An 18,382-nucleotide genomic window follows, 5' to 3' on the forward strand; every position below is an offset into this window, starting at 1 on the left:
ATTTAAGTTTCTCAGTTAACCATGACTGAGAATCTCCATTACATTGCATATACTGCCAATAGTATTTCACCAAACCTGTTAGAATGTCACTAAAGCAACTATAAGTAGATATAAAATAAATGTCAGTCTGACTTCCATTATATATATTACCAACTTTTCTACATCTGGGGTAACTATTTCTCTCCCTTTTTTATTTTGGTAACTGCTCTATCAATAATCAAGCTACTATAGCCCCTAGATTCAAACATTAAACTTGTTCTCAGCATCTCCTCCTGAAGTTCTATAGGGTCATTACATAACATACTAATCTGCACCATTTCCCCATAGGGTAGGGCTTCAATAGTATGTGGGGAGTGACAAATGGAAGCTTTTAGATATTGATTCATTCCATCAAATTTTCTATGTACTATAGTATGTAACCCACTAGGCCCAGAACTATCCAGTTCAGCATTCACTTTTTTTCCCCTCTGTATGCCATCAAATGACAGATTGAATCTATTGGAATGTATATATTCAATAAATTGATCCACATTCTCTTCTCCCCATCACACAAAATGATTAGATCATCAATAAACTGTGCATAGAATTTAACATGTATATAAAATGGCGATATATATGCACTCCAGTTCAAACAACCCCATACTCAGGTTGGCATAGTGGATTCTACTGGGTTACTGTTTTTTTGGTTGTTTTTCTATTTATTTTATTTTATTTTAGTTGTGTATTATTTTGAATATTCAGTGATGACTGTACCCTTCCCACCCTATGACATCTTTCAGTATGATGATATTTGAGGTACAGCATGGCGGATACTCCATACACTTCCCTTATTAGCTCTGTCTATAATATCACATGCATAATTTCAATCTGTGTTGACAGTGTGAAGGATAATAGTTGTGGAACGGGAGACACTTCCTTGCCAGTGCTGCAGTGGATGTTGCCTAAATCTACCTCAGTTGTACTACCTCTGCTATAAGTTCCTTGACTGTCTACTTTGCCCTTCTGTTACTGCTATAAATGTTATGGAAGGCCCTGCCATGATATTTATTGCTGCTCCAGTTGATTGCACAATTTCATGCTGTGTAATATGACACACCCACAAAAAATGTAGGGGTGTGTATGTTGGAATGCATTGCAGTGCCCCACCTGAAGTATCTAGATATTGGAAGTATCTTTTCAGTCGCCCAATGCATACTCCATTATTATTTGCATTTTTGCATAGGCTATGCTATAGGGCATTTCCTGCATGTTCTGGGGTTTTCTCCTTGGTTTCATTAATCAGAGCTTTGCTGCATATCCATCACTGCCTGCAGTATACGACACATAGCATAGTATATGTAAGCTGCCCATTGCTTGCTGCATATCCATCACTGTCTGCAGTATACAACACATAGCATAGTATATGTAAACTGCCCATTGCTTGCTGCATATCCATCACTGCCTGCAGTATACAGAACATAACATAGTATATGTAAGCTGCCCATTGCTTGCTCCATATCCATCACTGCCTGCAGTATACAACACATAACATAGTATATGTAAACTGCCCATTGCTTGCTGCATATCCATCACTGCCTGCACTATACAACACATAACATAGTATATGTAAACTGCCCATTCCTTGTTGCATATCCATCATTGCCTGCAGTATACAACACATAACATAGTATATGTAAACTGCACATTGCTTGCTGCATATCCATCACTGCCTGCAGTATACAACACATAACATAGCATATGTAAACTGCCCATTGCTTGCTGCATATCCATCACTGCCTGCAGTATACAATACATAACATAGTATATGTAAACTGCCCATTGCTTGCTGCGTATCATGTCACTGCCTGCAGTATACAACACATACATAGTTTATGTAAACTTCTCATTGCTTGTATGATAGTGTAAATGGTCTGCATATCTACCATGTGTGTACCACTACCAACCACGTGATCCTGTGGGAAGTGTTCTTCAAAGAAAAATGTTGGCATAGGTCAGATATACTACAAATGTGGGAATAATGTGAACTAACTAGGTGGCAGACAGATGCATTATATATAGATATCACCCTGAGCATTACAGACCAGCTTGCAGCTCAAGAGGTGGAAGCTCATTCTGAAACAGAAGTAAGGAAGGTAAGATAGATAATTATAAGCATATAGGAAAGTATTATTAGTAGAAACAAAACAAGTATCTTTTCTCTCTAGGACCCCACATAAAACACTGAATAGATTGCAAAAGGCCTTCTAGAAATACATTCAAGCACTCAGAGGAGGGTGCTGCAAAAAAAAAAAAAAAGTATGTGTACTCTGCAGGAAAATATGGGCAGCTGGTATGAGAGAACTGTGCATCTATCTCAAAAGTTGTAGAAAAAGGCATTGAAGTAAAGGGGCAGTCTTAAAAATATTTTAACTAATATGCACTGGCATTGTTCTCCCCAAATAATTAATTTTATAATACAGTGGTTCAGAGCTTAATTATCTATGGTCAGTCTTATTTATATTAGGAGTTTAAATAGTGTGTAACAAACCTTCATTTTCTTAATAAGTATGTGTGTCTGTGTTTGTCTCTGAGGTCAGCTGTCTTGGAGTTGAATTACTTCATTCATGCATACATTTTCTAACCAGATAATGAAATGGCCATTGAGATTTCTTAGCTATACTTTGTTTTTTGGGTTTGCTTTTTGCTGCATTTATTGGTTTATTGATCTTGTTTGGTACAGACCACTTATAATTGCTATGCCTATGATTATTGACACTATGTTCAAAAGGTGTGCATTTCTTACTGATGATTTACTGACTATTAATTATATGATTGCTTGATTTCATTTTAATAACCAGGCAGTGAGACTTGGAGAAACCACTTTTGGAAAATAAGTAAAAGAAAAAAATCTTTGTATAATGATGGTAGTTACACTTTAGTTACTGCCTTTGCTTACTAATGCACATTTTATTATATCTGTACCAGAAAGCCTGGTCTGCAGACAGAAATGATGCAATAGATCTGCCTAATTACCCAGTCAACAAATTATAAGGCAAACCTGTTGCATAACTGAGCCCTTAAGCAGCAGAGAAACCCCAAGGCAGTTTCATAGTACAGCATGTAAAGAACAAGTTACGTGATAGCGCATCATCTAACCTTCCCTTGGTTCACCAAAGTCCCAAGAGCATACATACTGCCTACCTTTCTTTTCACTGCCTGAGCTGTATTTTACTCTAGAGGGCTTTATTGTTGCATAACAAGAGGAGAGGGGCTGAAAACAGAATGTGAATTTCACCTCGATGATTAAGTGTTATGAACGGCTAGCAGCTCAAAAGGCTAACTCTAGGCAAAATGTAACAGGTAAATAAGTCACTGTTTACTTAATTAGTCTGCATGTTTGTTCTGTTCCTAGACTTGCTGCTAAAAGCAGCAGATAATTTGAAGAGTTTTTAGCCAGATTAACATATTAGATGAAGTCTGATCTATGTTTAGTTTACAGACTTGTCTACCTATAACATTCAAAACTGCCTGCTGCCTATGCAGTAAAAATTCAGGAGATAGATTTGAACTTCTGACTTTACAGTTTAAGAAAAAACTAAGCAAGTCAATGTGTGCACTTTATCAGTCTGCATATTTATTCTGTCTCTAGACTTGTTGCTAGAAACAGTGAAAGGTTTGAAGAGAATTTTGCTAGACAGATATATTAGATGAAATATGCCCTTGCTATATTTAGTTTGCAGACATCTCTACCACTTTCTGAAACAATAGCTAGTTTGATTCCCACTCTGAGATGCTAGCATGCATTAAATTTTATAAACAAAACATATGACAATAAAACCACAATGAATAATGGAATGATTGGCAGCATGGTCAGAAAGCCCAGTATGTTCCAGGGTTTTGGGTAGAAAATAAGGAGAGTAATTGAGAGTGAATACAAAGAAAAAAAAACTGAAGAATCAAGCATGTTCCAGAGTCTTCACATATTGTATTTAGAACTCAACTATCTTCCTTTTTTTTGCATTAACAATGTTCATATGTCTGTTATGTACTTGGAGCTTTTCTCCCCGGGCCTCCGCTGAAAATGGACATGTATCCAGTCGGACTCTCCCGGTTAACAAATGTAAAATAAATAAAAAAAATAAATTATAAAATCCAAATGGAAATATCAGGGGCTTGAAACATATCACTGGCTGCTTATTAACACCTAGAGCAGATGAAGTTACTTATACAAGTAGATTTCAGTTCAAAATGGTTGTCATCATTTAGCAACAGGTAAACTAGTCTGCCTATCTCTATGTTGTAGAGGGACAAATCTCTGACTGTATTTCAGACAGCTAAAATCATGTAGCAGATCAGGCTCCTTGAAGAACCACATAGGGGTGGGTAAAAGGAAGCAGATAATATCAGCTTGCCAATCTTGGGAGAAGGAAGTGGTGATTCCTGACTCGCTGACTGTTCCCATGCAAGTAGAGGTTTACATGTAGAAGAGGGCCTTAGACTAGAGGTCATGAGCTTTGGCTTGCAAAGATGGTGATGGTAGTTTACAAGGTGTGTGTGTGTGTGTGTGTGTGTGTGTGTGTGTGTGTGTGTGTGTGTGTGTGTGTGTGTTTGCATGGGATTGAGCATGTACACATCAGGGGGAGGGGATAATTGGCCCATGTGATAACAAGAGTGCCCACCTTAGCCAGTAGGAGGTATAATCACAGCTCAGTACAAAATACAAATGATGTCCTTGCTTGCATCCTGGATAATGTGAAGTGCAAGAAGGGTGTGTGTCATGTAGGTCCTAGTATTCGGCATAGACTTGAAAGACATCACAGTGCCCCAGTCTGGGGAAGAATCCAAAGTAACTTTGAAGAGAAGAAGGTGCCAGTCTTCAGCAACTAATGGATTGTGAGGTGCAAGCAGGGATGCAAAATACCCTCATAGCTGCCTGGATTATTGCCATTACAGATGGGTTTTGCCTTCTGCTGTATAGTATAGTGGAAGGAATTCCCTCAAGTTCAATTGGGCAACACTTTGATTGGCACCCATGGTGATGGATAAAGAGAAACAGTAAGCAAGTCTAATCAAGTAATTTGAATTGACAGTTAATCAAGATCCCATCATACTTGCACAATGAATTAGCTGTCTATCACAGACTTTTTGTCAAGAACACGATAAAGGATACTGGAAGTGGTTTGTTTTCTTGACTCTCAAGAGGACCTCCTACCTGTGTTTGGTCTCTGGTTTAGCTGCAAATGCAAATATATGTTTGAAGTCCCACAAGGTATTTCAAAAGACATTTCTAGCTGCATGTGAATAGTTTGATCACCATTTTTGGCTGGACCATTGAAATTCCTTCATGGCAAAATGACTCCACCCCTACTCCTATTTGAATCCAAGCAGTCATTATTTTATTTTATTTTATTTTATTTATGTTTCTTTACTGGAGTCGTTCTCATCACATTGGACCAATATTAGGCACAGTCTGGGTAGATTACACTTCAAATAAATGGTGGAGTATCAAATTACAAGAGCAAAATGAATAAGAAGCACAACAATTTCATGGAATTAACAAACAGTAAATACATTATTTGCAATAATGTCTAGAGCAATCACTTTTTATTGCCCCAGTCAGGGCTACACATATTTTGACAGATGTGCATAACTGCATTCTAATGACATAGAAACATGGTTTTCTCAGCAACCTTGGCTGGCCCATTGGTTCATGCACTGGCTATGTGAACCATTCTACCTTGTTGAATCCAAGCAATCTCCAGCTGTCAGCTTGTTGCAAGTGGTTATTTCTGCACCTGCTTGTAATATATCTAGTTTACTTCAGTGGTGGGCATCCCCACAAGATTCTTTTCACCTCCTTGACACCATGTTTGGTACAAAATAGTACATATTTGATCCTGGTCCTGTTAGCCTAGTCCATCTTTATCTGATCATTTTTTTTCTTGTTTTGATATTCCTACATATCAAAATGATCTACATGCCCTTGCCCCAACAATGGAAAGCAGTTATTTGCATTTTTTTCCATTGTGCATTGCTAGCCTGCAGTTTGAATGATAGAGATGCAGTCTCCAACCCTTCATTTTAGTGTTTAGAAGACAGAGCCTTCTGCTATTGTACAAGCAATCAGACAGCCGACTCTTCACATTACAGCTGTTTACAAAGCTTTCCTTTGCAGTTTGTGTGAGCACAGTATATTTAGCATAATCTACTGATTCTAACCACAATTACTTGCTTGCCCCAGATGTAATTGCTCTCCTGAATAGTGCTTGCAGTGTTCAGGCATGCACAGATTGGCTACTACCAGCTGGTAGTGTCCAAATATATTGCTCCTTTTAAGCTGTTTCTACTGCTGTTTAGTATTTGCCCAAATAGCTGGTTTATATTCTTTACAACATTGTGTCAGACAGGCATACTCCCCATACATGGTGCAGATTTTCTGCCAAAGCATTGTTATATAATACCAATATTCCCTTCTTCTGGCATTGCTTTAATCCTGTAAGGATGTGCTCTACAACTGCAGTCCCTCAGATCAGTTGTACTGTAGACAGGGATCCCTACATTGATTCTTTATATAACCTAAAGCTATTAGTTCTCTGATTGTTAATTGACAACTGTTGTGCATTCTGTTATTTGGTTAGCACACTGGCTCAGGGCATACTGTAATAAATGCTTGCATATCTCTACATTTATATAGCTAGATAAATTCCCATTTAATGTATGGGTTAATGAATTTACATTTATGCGTTATATGCAAAAATGTCTTGTATTATTATTTGATATTCCCTTTTCCAGTAGGTGTATTATTGAATGGCTAGGGAACATGCTGGTATTTCATAAATGCATGACTGCAGTGGTGGTTCTGCAGTAGCGTTGTCGCCTCACAGTAAGATGTTGTCCTGTTCAATTTTTAGCTAGAGCGTCTTCTGTGTGGAGACATGCGTGAATGGGCGTACCTTCATTGAAGGTTGTGCGTCAGAGCCGGCAACTCGGCACGTAAAAATCTACTGCCAATCATTAGCGGACCAGAGTTCCGCTGTGGTGACCCCTAACTGGGAAAAGCCAAAAGACACAAAAAAAAATTCTAAATTATGCTACCTGCATCATTTTGTTAGAATTCTTAATTTCATTATACTTACACCCTGTGCTGTTTCATCTTTATTTATTTTGTTGTTTTCAAACTGTATTTCAGCATAAATTCCTAAATGGGTTCCATCCAGACTGCTTCAATTGCAGCACTGGCTAAATGAGACCCCCCCCCTCACTTTGAAGATTGCAAGCAGTCTACAGCAGTCAGTTTGTGGGTCTATATTAGAACATCGAAGTTTTACAACTTTGAATGTTCTAATATTGACCCCTATCCAGTGAATGCTGAAAATAGCGAAGCTATGAACACGAAATTTCTTCCTAGGGAAGGAATTTGGTTGGCTGTTCCTGTGGCTTTGCTATGTTCAGCACTGTGTTCAGCTATGTTCAACACTGTAGTGTAAAGTTATGGTTTGGGATCAGGTAAGTGTGTGATTGTGTGGACGTGAGGGTTAGGGCGCAGGGTAGGTGAGTTAGGGTTAGGGCGCACGTCAGGAACGTGTGCGATTGTGTGGACGTGAGGGTTAGGTGAGTTAGGGTTAGGGTTAGGGCATGGGTGAGGTGAGTGTGCGATAGTGACAGACCTTAGAGTTAGCATTTGGGTTAAGGTAAGTGGATAGCTAGTGGTTTGTGTACAGTTTAGTGTAGGGTTAGATGTAGGATTTTAGGTGTATGTGTGTGGATTGCTGTTTGTTTGGTTTGTTTGTGTTGTGTGTATGTGTGTCGGAACAGCAAATTTTTTCCCCAGGAAAAAATTTGCTGTTCTGCATGTTCGATATTGTCAGGGTTCGCTGAATAGGGGTCGATATTAGAACATTCAACATTTTAAAAAGTCGGTGTTCTAATATAGATCCCAGTTTGTTACTGCTGTTATGCTGTTAGTAACGATCCCTACCATAGCTTGCAATATTTTTAACTTTCAGTGCCAGACATCCTTAAATGCTTCAACTCACCTCCTGGCATATTTTTAGACTTTGGCATTGGATATCACATATATGCATCCTGAAGTTTTAGCCAACATCATCATTTTTCAGTTTAGATATTTCTTGTATTAATGTTTCTCCATATTGAACTTAACTACTTGCCCTTGCTCCTTATAATAGCAAGCAATTATTTTCTTTTGTTTTATTCATTTTCCAGGCAGTCACTAAATTTCACAGTTTATTTAATACTACAGTTTCTGCCCAGAAAGCAGCATAGTTTTTGACCAAAAAGGAGCACTATGACAACCCCAGGGATCCTAACAGTTGGGATATTCATAAACAGGTACAAAGGTATTCGTACAAGTGACCTATTCTTGTTTCTCACTAAGTCCTGACCTTGTTGACCACAGCTTCTTTCTGGGTCACTTGCTAGTAACTGACTTAAGTCTAGATGCATTAGGATGTTCTCATGTCCATCCATTAAACTCTTCATAGTCAAAAGTAGTTCAGCCATAACTTTTGAGGGCCCACTATGAGCAGGTGAACTTGTCCCTTATCTGTTCTCAACTTTTATCAATAAATTACTACTTGACTTCCCATATCTCCCGCTGATTTTAAATGGTGAGAGTATAAAGCTACTACTCGATGCTACTAAGGCTAAAGTAATTATTTGTTCTTATTCAGCAGAAACCAGCAAAGTCTACAACCTCCCTAAATGTCTCTAAATATCAAACATTTGTCTAGCATTCAAAATGAGACTTTAGGTTTCTTTAAATGCCTACATATATAGCTAGAACAAACCATTAACTTCCAAACACATATAAAAAGGACATAAGTTCTATACTTTTCTAGGCAACAAAAATATCTCCATTCAGAAGCAAACCACCAAGATCAGCCATTGGCAAAGGGCAAGGGAAACTTTTCTTCTGACAGTGTGTATGACCTTTCATACCTCTCAATCTCTTGGCACAAGAATCAGGGATAAATCCAGAAATAATGCAGGAATAATGGCCAAAAATAAAGACAGAGTTAAAAACTGCTCTTATCGTGATACCCCACCACTGGCCCAGTAATCAAGGAGCCTCAATCCTCATCACTGGCAACAGTGGGTGATATACACTTGGGAGGATGACAGGTACACACACAGTACTTCCAGATGCAGCTTTCTGCATCAAGTACAATTTCTCTTAAGAGCACACAGAGACCACAGTCAGTCTGGAGCTGTTTTCTCTCTCTTTCTCCAGATCCCCAATAAGACTCCCAATGACACAGCTATAGAGTTGAGATTTCAGCTGAGTGACCAAGTACCCTCTCTGTCCAACCGGTGCTTCATGTCCCTACCCTAGTAACTAACACACACACTCTTTGAGGTTTGATTTACACACACACACACACACACACACACACACACACACACACACCTGGGAATGGCTGGCACATGTTTACTAGCTATGCCCCCTTCTGTCCAGACTATAAGGCAGTTTTGACTGCCACCAGCCACTCCTTACCTGCTACTTTAAGGCCCTTAACAAATGGTGTCCAATCTTACTGTGTAATTTTACTTTTAATACAAATAGTAGTTTGACCAGGAGCAAAGCTATTAGGAGTAGGCTACACAGTGTCACCAAATAAATATGCAAGTACTCTCAGGACATAAATATATTTCTACACAGATCAGCCACAATGAAAGATTTAAATATTTTTAATAATAATAATAATATAAGACCAAGAAAATATTCAGTAAATAATCACAGTTACATCAGACTGTTCAAAATCACAGGAAATATTTAAAACAACATTCCAGGACAGTCTAAAATAAATAAAGAGAACATATAAGCTATACTTCATCATATTCCTAACTGTATTTAAGAGAAATTACTGTAACTGGACTTACTGATAGGAAGGTAAGGCAGATGTGGTGAGTGGGTTTTTCAGCTGATGTTGTCAGGTCAAAAGAAAAAATACAAAATGTGCAGTCTCCCTCTCAGAGAGTTCTTATATTAATATTTCAAATATTACTGTTGGGATACTTGCAGCATGACATCACTTCTTGCCATATGACTATCCCAGGTGAAAACACACATTTCTAGAAACTGCCAGCATTTAGCATCTACCTGTGAAAATTACATAGCCCTTAGATCTTTGCAGCTGCTGGAAGACATAATATAATAAAACATAAGACAATACAGAAGGCTCCCTAGTTTTAGACTTCCTGTCTCCTTGCTGCATTGAAACCATCTTTTATTTATTTTATTTATTTTACATTTGTTTACTAGGATGGTCCGACTGGGACAGTGTCCATTTTCAGTGGAGGCCCAGGGAGAAAAGCTCCAGTCTAAGCTTACATACAAAGTCATTACACCAAGTAATAGAAAATATAGACAAAAAATGTGTTAACACATTTACAGGATAACAATTTAAAAACAAAAATATATACATGGTATCAAACAGAACAAGACTTTAAACACTTGAGTACAGACAAATATATGGGTGAATTTATATATGTGGAGGAACGTAACATTAGTTAGGAAATTAAGCAGGGGGAATTTCTTAAAGTAGTACATACTAATAGAATACTTCCACGGTGACAGTTGCAGTTAAGAAGTAGTGTTGTTAGAAGGGATATGTTAACAGAGTTAGGACATACAGCCAGATTGTACAAGTAGTGCTAAATTAATAATAACCTGGACTGTGACATGTGCAAAGCTAGGATTCAAATAAGTGTCTTTTGAGAGATATTTTGAAATGATTAAGATTGCTTATGGATCTAATACTATGTGGAAGGGTATTCCAATGTTTAGCAATAAAATTAGAGTAAAGAGAGTTGCCTGCTGTATTGAATACTTTGGTTACTTGGAATAAGGTTTTGTTAAATGATCGAAGATTATGAATGTTAGAATAAGGTTATAGAAGATTTTTTAGGGAAGGTACATTGTCAGGATTGTGCATTATTTTGTGAGCCATTATTAATTGGTTATAGTTCATAATATGAGGTAGTTCCAACAAAGAAAGATTTTTGAGGCATTGACAGTGATTGGTTGAATGTATGGAATCTGCTGCAAATTTGGCAATCTTATTGTAACATGATTTTAATTTACTTAGTTCTGACTTTTGAGGTTGGTAAGTATGGGGGATGCACACAAGAGTGAGGAGAGAAGGTGGGTTATAGCTATGGCTATTCTCTTAAGAATTTTGTGTTTCTATACATTGTTCCCATTTTCTTGTGAACCTTTTTGATTGTGTTAGAAATGTGAAATTTTTGAATGTTGTCAATTATGACACCTAATAGGTTAGTTTGGGAATCTGGGAAAATCTGAGTATTATTACTGGCAGTGATATAAAGTTAGTTGGGAGGTTAGTAGGTTTAGATGGATGAAAGATTATAAGTTTAGTTTTATTAGGGTTGAGATTGAGTTGTGAGTTTGCTAGCCATGATTCAATATCAGAGAAGGGTTTTTGTGTGACTGTAACAAGTTAAGTTATTGTGGATGCTCCACATATGAGGGTTGAATCATCTGCGTATTGTATGATGGATGCTTGACAGGAGGCGGTATTAAGATCATTTATGAATATGCTGAAGAGGAAGGTCCCTAGGATTGAACCCTGAGGGGACTCCAAGTGTAACAGGAAGGAGTGGGGATAGATCTTGCTTCTATTTCACAGATAGATAACTTTGAAACCAGTTAACAGCATCAGGGTTGATATTAAGATTACTCAGAGTGGGCAGTAACTCAGGGTGGGAAACTATATTGAATGCTTTAGACGTGTCCAAAAAGACTGAAGACACTATTTTGCCATCATCTCTGAATTTATTTACAGTATTAGTGAAACTTAGAAGAACTGTAGTAGTGCTATGATGTGTTCAGAATCCATGCTGTGATGATGAGAGATTATTGTTTAGAAGGTGTTTAAGAAGTTGAAAGTGGATACACCTTTCCAGAATTTTAGAAAGCGGTGAAAGTATAGCAATGGCCCAGTAGTTTGTTAGTTCTGTTGAATTGCCTTCTTTGTGTAATGGAGTAATATATGCAATTTTCCAAATAGCTGGGCCATACTGTTCTGTTACAGAGCGGTTTGTAAGTATTGACACAGGAAAGGCAATAATATCTGCTGTTCATTTTAGATATTCTGCTGGCAAGTTATCTGCTGCCAGTGAAGTGGGTTTCAACTTCTTTAATAGTTTTGCAATAGTTTGTTTTGGGACTGTCTGAAATGAGAATGCATCTACAAAATTGATTGGATTGTTGGGTGTTGGCATTGTGGGAGACTTGCTATTCTTGGTCAGTGCTAAAACACTTTCAATGAAGAATATGCTAAATTGTTCAGCAATATTGTTTGTCTTATCAGGTAAGTTGGGAGGGGGTTGTGGTTTGGCCAGGATGAAGTATGTTATTGATTGTGCTACAGAATTTTTCTGGAGTCATTCTGTATTTCCATTGTAAATTAGAAAAGTAGTGTTGTTTGTCTAGTTTAATTTGGTGTTTGGCGCTGTTTCTAAGTTGCTGGTAAATTAAACAGATTTGGAGGGATTTATTTTTAGCCCAGGTTTGCTATGCTTTGTCTCTTTGTTTTAGGAGTGTACAAGTCTTATGGGTTAACCATGATGTGTAGTTGGTTTTGACACAAACTATTCTTGGAGGTGCAAGTCTGTTTAGAATAGTAAGGAAGGTGTCACTGAAGTGTTGCACACCAGCATCTAAGGGCAGTTGCTTAAGAGGAGTCCAGTCTGTTTTTTTCAAGAATATTAAGTAGAATTTGTAAGTTAAAAATGTTCTTATTACGAACTTGGTGGACGTTGATTAGTTTAGTAGACTTACTGTGATTTCTCAGTAAGTAGGTTCCAAAGTGGACACTTATGTGATCTGGGAGACACCCTGCTATTTGGTAAAACTGGGGTTTATTTGTAGAAAACCAGTCCAAAATATAGATTGTTTATCTGTTTTCTTGTCAATTCTAGTTGGGTGAGAAATAATTTGAGTGAAACCATGGAGGCTTAGGTAGTTATGAGAATTTTCAGAGTTAGATGTCATCCAGTCTGTGTTAAGGTCTCCTGCAATAATGGTTTCCTGTGATATGGTTTTTATGACATTTTGAGGAATGATTTCAACTGTACTGAAATTGTTTCCTGGAGGGATGTAGATGGCTATTATATATATATATATATAAGTGTGTGTGTGTGTTCTGGTTTAGTTGTAATCTGGTTATGAGTAGCTCTGCATTATTAATGTTAGTAATACTTATGTTTACAGGTTGTAAGTTGAGCGTGTTCTTAAACAGAATTGCTACACCACCTCCTTTTTTCTGTTGTATCAACTCTTAGAATATTGTAACCAGGTTGAGTTATTTCTATGTCTGATATATGTGGTTTCAACCAAGTTTCAGTAAGGATGGTAATGTCTGGGTTGTAAAGGGAGACAATCACATGGAGTTCATGTATTTTATTGAGCATACTTCGAAGATTTAAGTTTAGTAATAGTATTTCAATACTTTTATGTGGAGTAGGTAGTTTGATTTGCATTGGGGAGTTTAATAAAATCATGTATTTGGGGCCTGAGTTTGGGTGGATATCACCACTAAGTATAAGTTTGGCTGCAATGTGACTGATCACCTGAAAAGGTTTGAATATTTTTTGTGGGTTTTAATGGAAATATTATGGAGGCTTTCATTTGTAAAGAGTATTTGGTGTTGTTTCATGAATGTGAGTGTGGTTATAAACATTGATGGGGACGTATAAAAGCTATTAGTTGTTGTTAGGGTAGGGTTATTAAATGCTGTTGCTTGCTTTACATACTGATTGTCTAGTTGGAAATGGTAAGTGGTGAGGTTAGCTGTAATCATGAGGAATAAAGTTAATACAAGACCATGTACAAACATGATAGTATTTGTGGTTGTTAAATTATTTGAAAAATCATCAGTATTGGGGGAAGATAAATTCCTGTTTGTTAAGGTGTTGGTATTTTACAATGTCACGTATTCAAGGTTAGGAGTCATGTATGAAATGTTTGGGGTGTTTACTGGATATGTTACTATTGGGTAGTCACTTCTATGTGATTGTGCAAATGTATTGTAGATAGCTTGTAATTTGTAATGGGAGAGGTTAGTTGTAATTACTATAGCAGACTAGGTGATTTGAACTCTGGTGGATGTGGTTTGGTTAAGTTTAAATTATGTGTATCGGGGACGGGTGGGATATGGGGTCAGGGAGAGGTTCGGTGTGAGCCTGAGCATAGCAAGAGTGAATGGAGCAGGATGAGCCAAGATCCAAGCAAAGGCAGCTTTGTGTGTAAGAAAAACAATCAGAATTGACCAAGAACTGCTGTGAAGCTGTAAGTCATTTTTTAACCATTTTTCAGGTAGAAAACAGCATAGCCTTGTATCTGTAGGCTGCTGTGCTCTCAATTAAATTAACAAACACACAGAGTATTTGATCAGTTGTGAATGCTATTTGCTAACAGAAGGGAATAAAAGAGAAATGGAAGGTGAGTGTGGGGTGGGTGGGGTGGGGGGCTGCTTACAAGCCAAAGCAGTGTGATCTCTAGGGAATAATGAATATTAGCTCAAACAAGTAGACACATACACAAAGTTAACTTTAGCTGTTTATGTTTGGAGACAGTTCAGACCTGGACTGCACAGTTTATGGTGCAGTTATAAAATAATTTACTTTCAACTATTTTTCTGAAGTTTTGCAAATTAACCTTCTATGTTATGACATGTTATAACAAAATTGCCAGATATGCTACAAACTACCAGCTAGAGCTCACCATTGTATAGCACTCAGGCAACTCAACTGGCTAGAGCTCCCCCATCTCCTTCTCTACATCCAGTTAACCATGACCCACAAAATACTCTATGAACCTGAGAAAACATCTGCCCTACAAGTATTTCTTCAACCATATGCCACTAACAGAACCCTATAGTCCACTAACAAGCATCAAATAAAAATCAATATAACCAAACACCAAGGTGAAGATTCTTTCTTCTCAAATTATATATGTAAAATCTGGAATGCCCTACCAGAAAACATTACAATGGTTACATCACTAGTCCAGTTTAAAGCAGTACTAAAAAGCCACTTATTCAATGAATGGCTGTATGCTTGCTGTGCACCAGACTAACCTCTCCCTCTGACTATGCTACTACTTTTTCACTTAAAACTTATAAGCACACAACAAACTGGAAAATGAAACTCAAACCAAAAGCTGTAGCTGGAATGAATGAGCAAACATAATTATTTAGTACTTTCATTTAAATTTATTCTTCATGAACTTCTTCAGAAAAAGTTAACCTCTCAAAACACACATCTTATAAGTTACATACTTTTTCCCTTACTGGCAAATCCATCCCCTTTGTCTGTTCTGTTGACTATGACTCTCTGCAAACTAACACTCCATAGTACTATAATATTGTAGAGCTTATGGCATATTAAGACTTAACAATTCAATGTCTAAGTAAACTGTGTTCAGAATTTGTGTAATTGTCATACTGATCCCTGTTTTCTTGTACAGAAAGGTTTAGTGATGTAATCTCTCTCTGTTTAATCTTCTAATTGTATTGATTAGGTTAAGAATTACTGTGTATTAGCTAAACTGTGATATTCTTTAACTAGTCTATATGTATAACTGCTTGTCCAAACTGTATCTCAATAGTATTTTAACTTCTGTGCCCTGTATATTCTACTTCTATATCGTATTTCTGTATGTTTCAATGCAGAGATTTTCTCCCTGGGCCTCCACTAAAAAATGACACGTGTCCAGTTGGACTTTGCCAGTAAACAAATGTAAAATAAAATAAATAATAAATAAATGTTCCAGTTCCCACTGCTAAAATATATACATTTAGGGTTCACTGTGGATACATCTTTAAGCTCAGTACTGTACAAACCCTTTTCACACTCACTTCTGTGCTAGCAATTTGATATACACATAACATACAGTTCTTTTTTTTTCAAAACAGGTTTATTGTTTTAACATATAAGAGAAATATCATAACAATTTTATACAAGTAATTAAAAATAGGTATTATTATAATATTCAACAAAACAACTAAAGTATTTACAAAGACATCCACTACAATCAGATCAATTAATTAAACTAAAATACCATGCTATTGAAATTAAAATTTTTTTAATAAATTTTGTAAATTATCCCATACAATAAAATAAGATGTTTTTCTATTTGTTCTAGTCCTAATTGTGTTTATTTCCATATGGCACACTATATTCATAACATTTTTAAATTCATTGAACGAAGGAGGTGTATCTGAAATCCAATTTCTAGTTATTATTTTCCTAGCCACTGCTAGAATAGACCATAATAAGGGAAGCTTAACCTTTTTAACACTTTGAGGTACAGGTGTGTTGAATAATATAAGAGATTTAGAAATAATGAAATTATCTGTAAAAATTCATTAATTGACTTCCAGTATTCTTTCAATTTTATACAGTCATAAAACATATGAGCCCAGTCAGCATTAATTTCTACATTACATCTCTTACATAGATTATCTTTATTATTTATTTTATTCATCATCAAAGGTGTATAAAAGATCTATGTAAAAATTTCCATGTATAAAGTCTCCAGACAATGGAAGACGTAGTTCTATAAGCAGATTCCAATATATATTGTTTATCTTGTTGATTTGGTGGGTCCCCATTAATAGAAGTGAAATAATTCCAGTATGAATCTACACTGTAAAATTTTCTTGTCTGATAACTTTATGTATGTATGAAAGTTTACCTTTATCAGAAACTTTATGTTGTAAATTTAATATCAAGTAATCAATCAGTGTTGGAATAGATTCTTTAACAGTTATAGACATTAAATCTATTTTATTAATGAGATGTTGTCTAAAGGTCTGAACCTCTAACCAGCAAGTTTCTCTTAGATCAAATTCTTGTTTTAAGAAATCTAGATTTTTAACTTTATTATCAGATATCAACTGATACCAGTACTTTAGATCATTATCTATAGCTAAATGAGTTCCTTCAGAAGTAGATGACAAAAGCATACCCTGAGTATACATTATAGGAAATACAATAAAATTCCATTCCCTATACTTAGGGTGCATGAATATAAAGTTATGATAACTAATAATAATATTTAATGGGTAACAAACCATATGTTTAGGTGTAATAGGTGAAGTACAAAATTCCTTTAGTAACCATAACATGGAGTTATTTACAATCATATTTTTATGTGTTAAGGAGATTTTCATGAAGTGTATACTAATTAGCTCCCAATAATCTTTCCATTTTGTGACATATGACTGATCTATTAATAAAGTAATAACTTTTACAATAGAAGAGATAGTATATAAATTAAAGTCTGGAAAAGAAATACCGCCTTGAGACCAGCTATTAGTATGTTCCTTTAATGCAATCCTAGGTCTATTAGGTGCCCATAAGAAATTTAACATTAGTGTGTTCAGTTTCTTGATAATTATTTTTGTAGGTGGAAGTATTATTGATTGTATTAAGTATAAAATCTTGGGAATATTATCATTTTAATAATTGTAAGTCTCTCCTCCATAGTAAAAAACATAGTATTCCAGGTATTAAAAAGATTTTGTATATTAAGAAAACAGGTATTATAATTATTATATATAATAGATTTAATATCTTTAGATAGTATTATACCTAAATAAGTTATCTAACCTGAATTGGGTACATATTTAGTAAAATCACTAATGAGAATATTTTTTCGTGTATATAGGTAGTATTTTAGTTTTTTCTTCATTGAATATTAAACCAGAAATACTTTTAAAATTCATCATGTTACCAAATAGAGACTGTATAGAAGAATTAGATCCTGCTGATGTAATTAGAACATCATCTGCAAAAAGTTGAATTTTGGATGTTGTATTTTCATCTATTTCAAAACCCTCTATGTCAGTACTGTTTCTGATCAAATTAGCCCAAGGCTCCATTACTAAAGTGAATAATAGTGGAGAAAGTGGACATCCTTGTTTTGTACCTTTAAGAATTGGTATTTTTTGTGAAACATATGTTCCTACCTTAATTTAAGCCAACGTTCCTTTGTATAAATGTTCAATTAGATTTACAAATGCATCCGAGAAGTTTGTGCACTTCATTAAGGTAAACAGATAGTCCCAACTTACTGAATCAAATGCTGAACTTATATCAAGACTAATAAGTGTTAAATTTTTCTTTTTCCTATTTGCAAAATCTATTAATGTTAAAGTTCTTCTTATATTATCAAAAGTATTTCTATTTACAATGAAGCCTGTCTGATCTTTATCTATAATGCCGGGAATGATTGTCTTCAATCTATCAGCAAAGATATTCATAAACATTTTATAATCAACATTAAGTAATGAGATGGGCGATATGAAGAACATCTAGTTGGATCTTTATTAGGTTTTAAAATTAAATAAATGTA

This window comes from Protopterus annectens, chromosome 14.part0, assembly GCF_019279795.1.
Source record: "Protopterus annectens isolate FY-2018-M chromosome 14.part0, PAN1.0, whole genome shotgun sequence".
Classification (NCBI taxonomy): Eukaryota; Metazoa; Chordata; order Ceratodontiformes; family Protopteridae; genus Protopterus; species Protopterus annectens.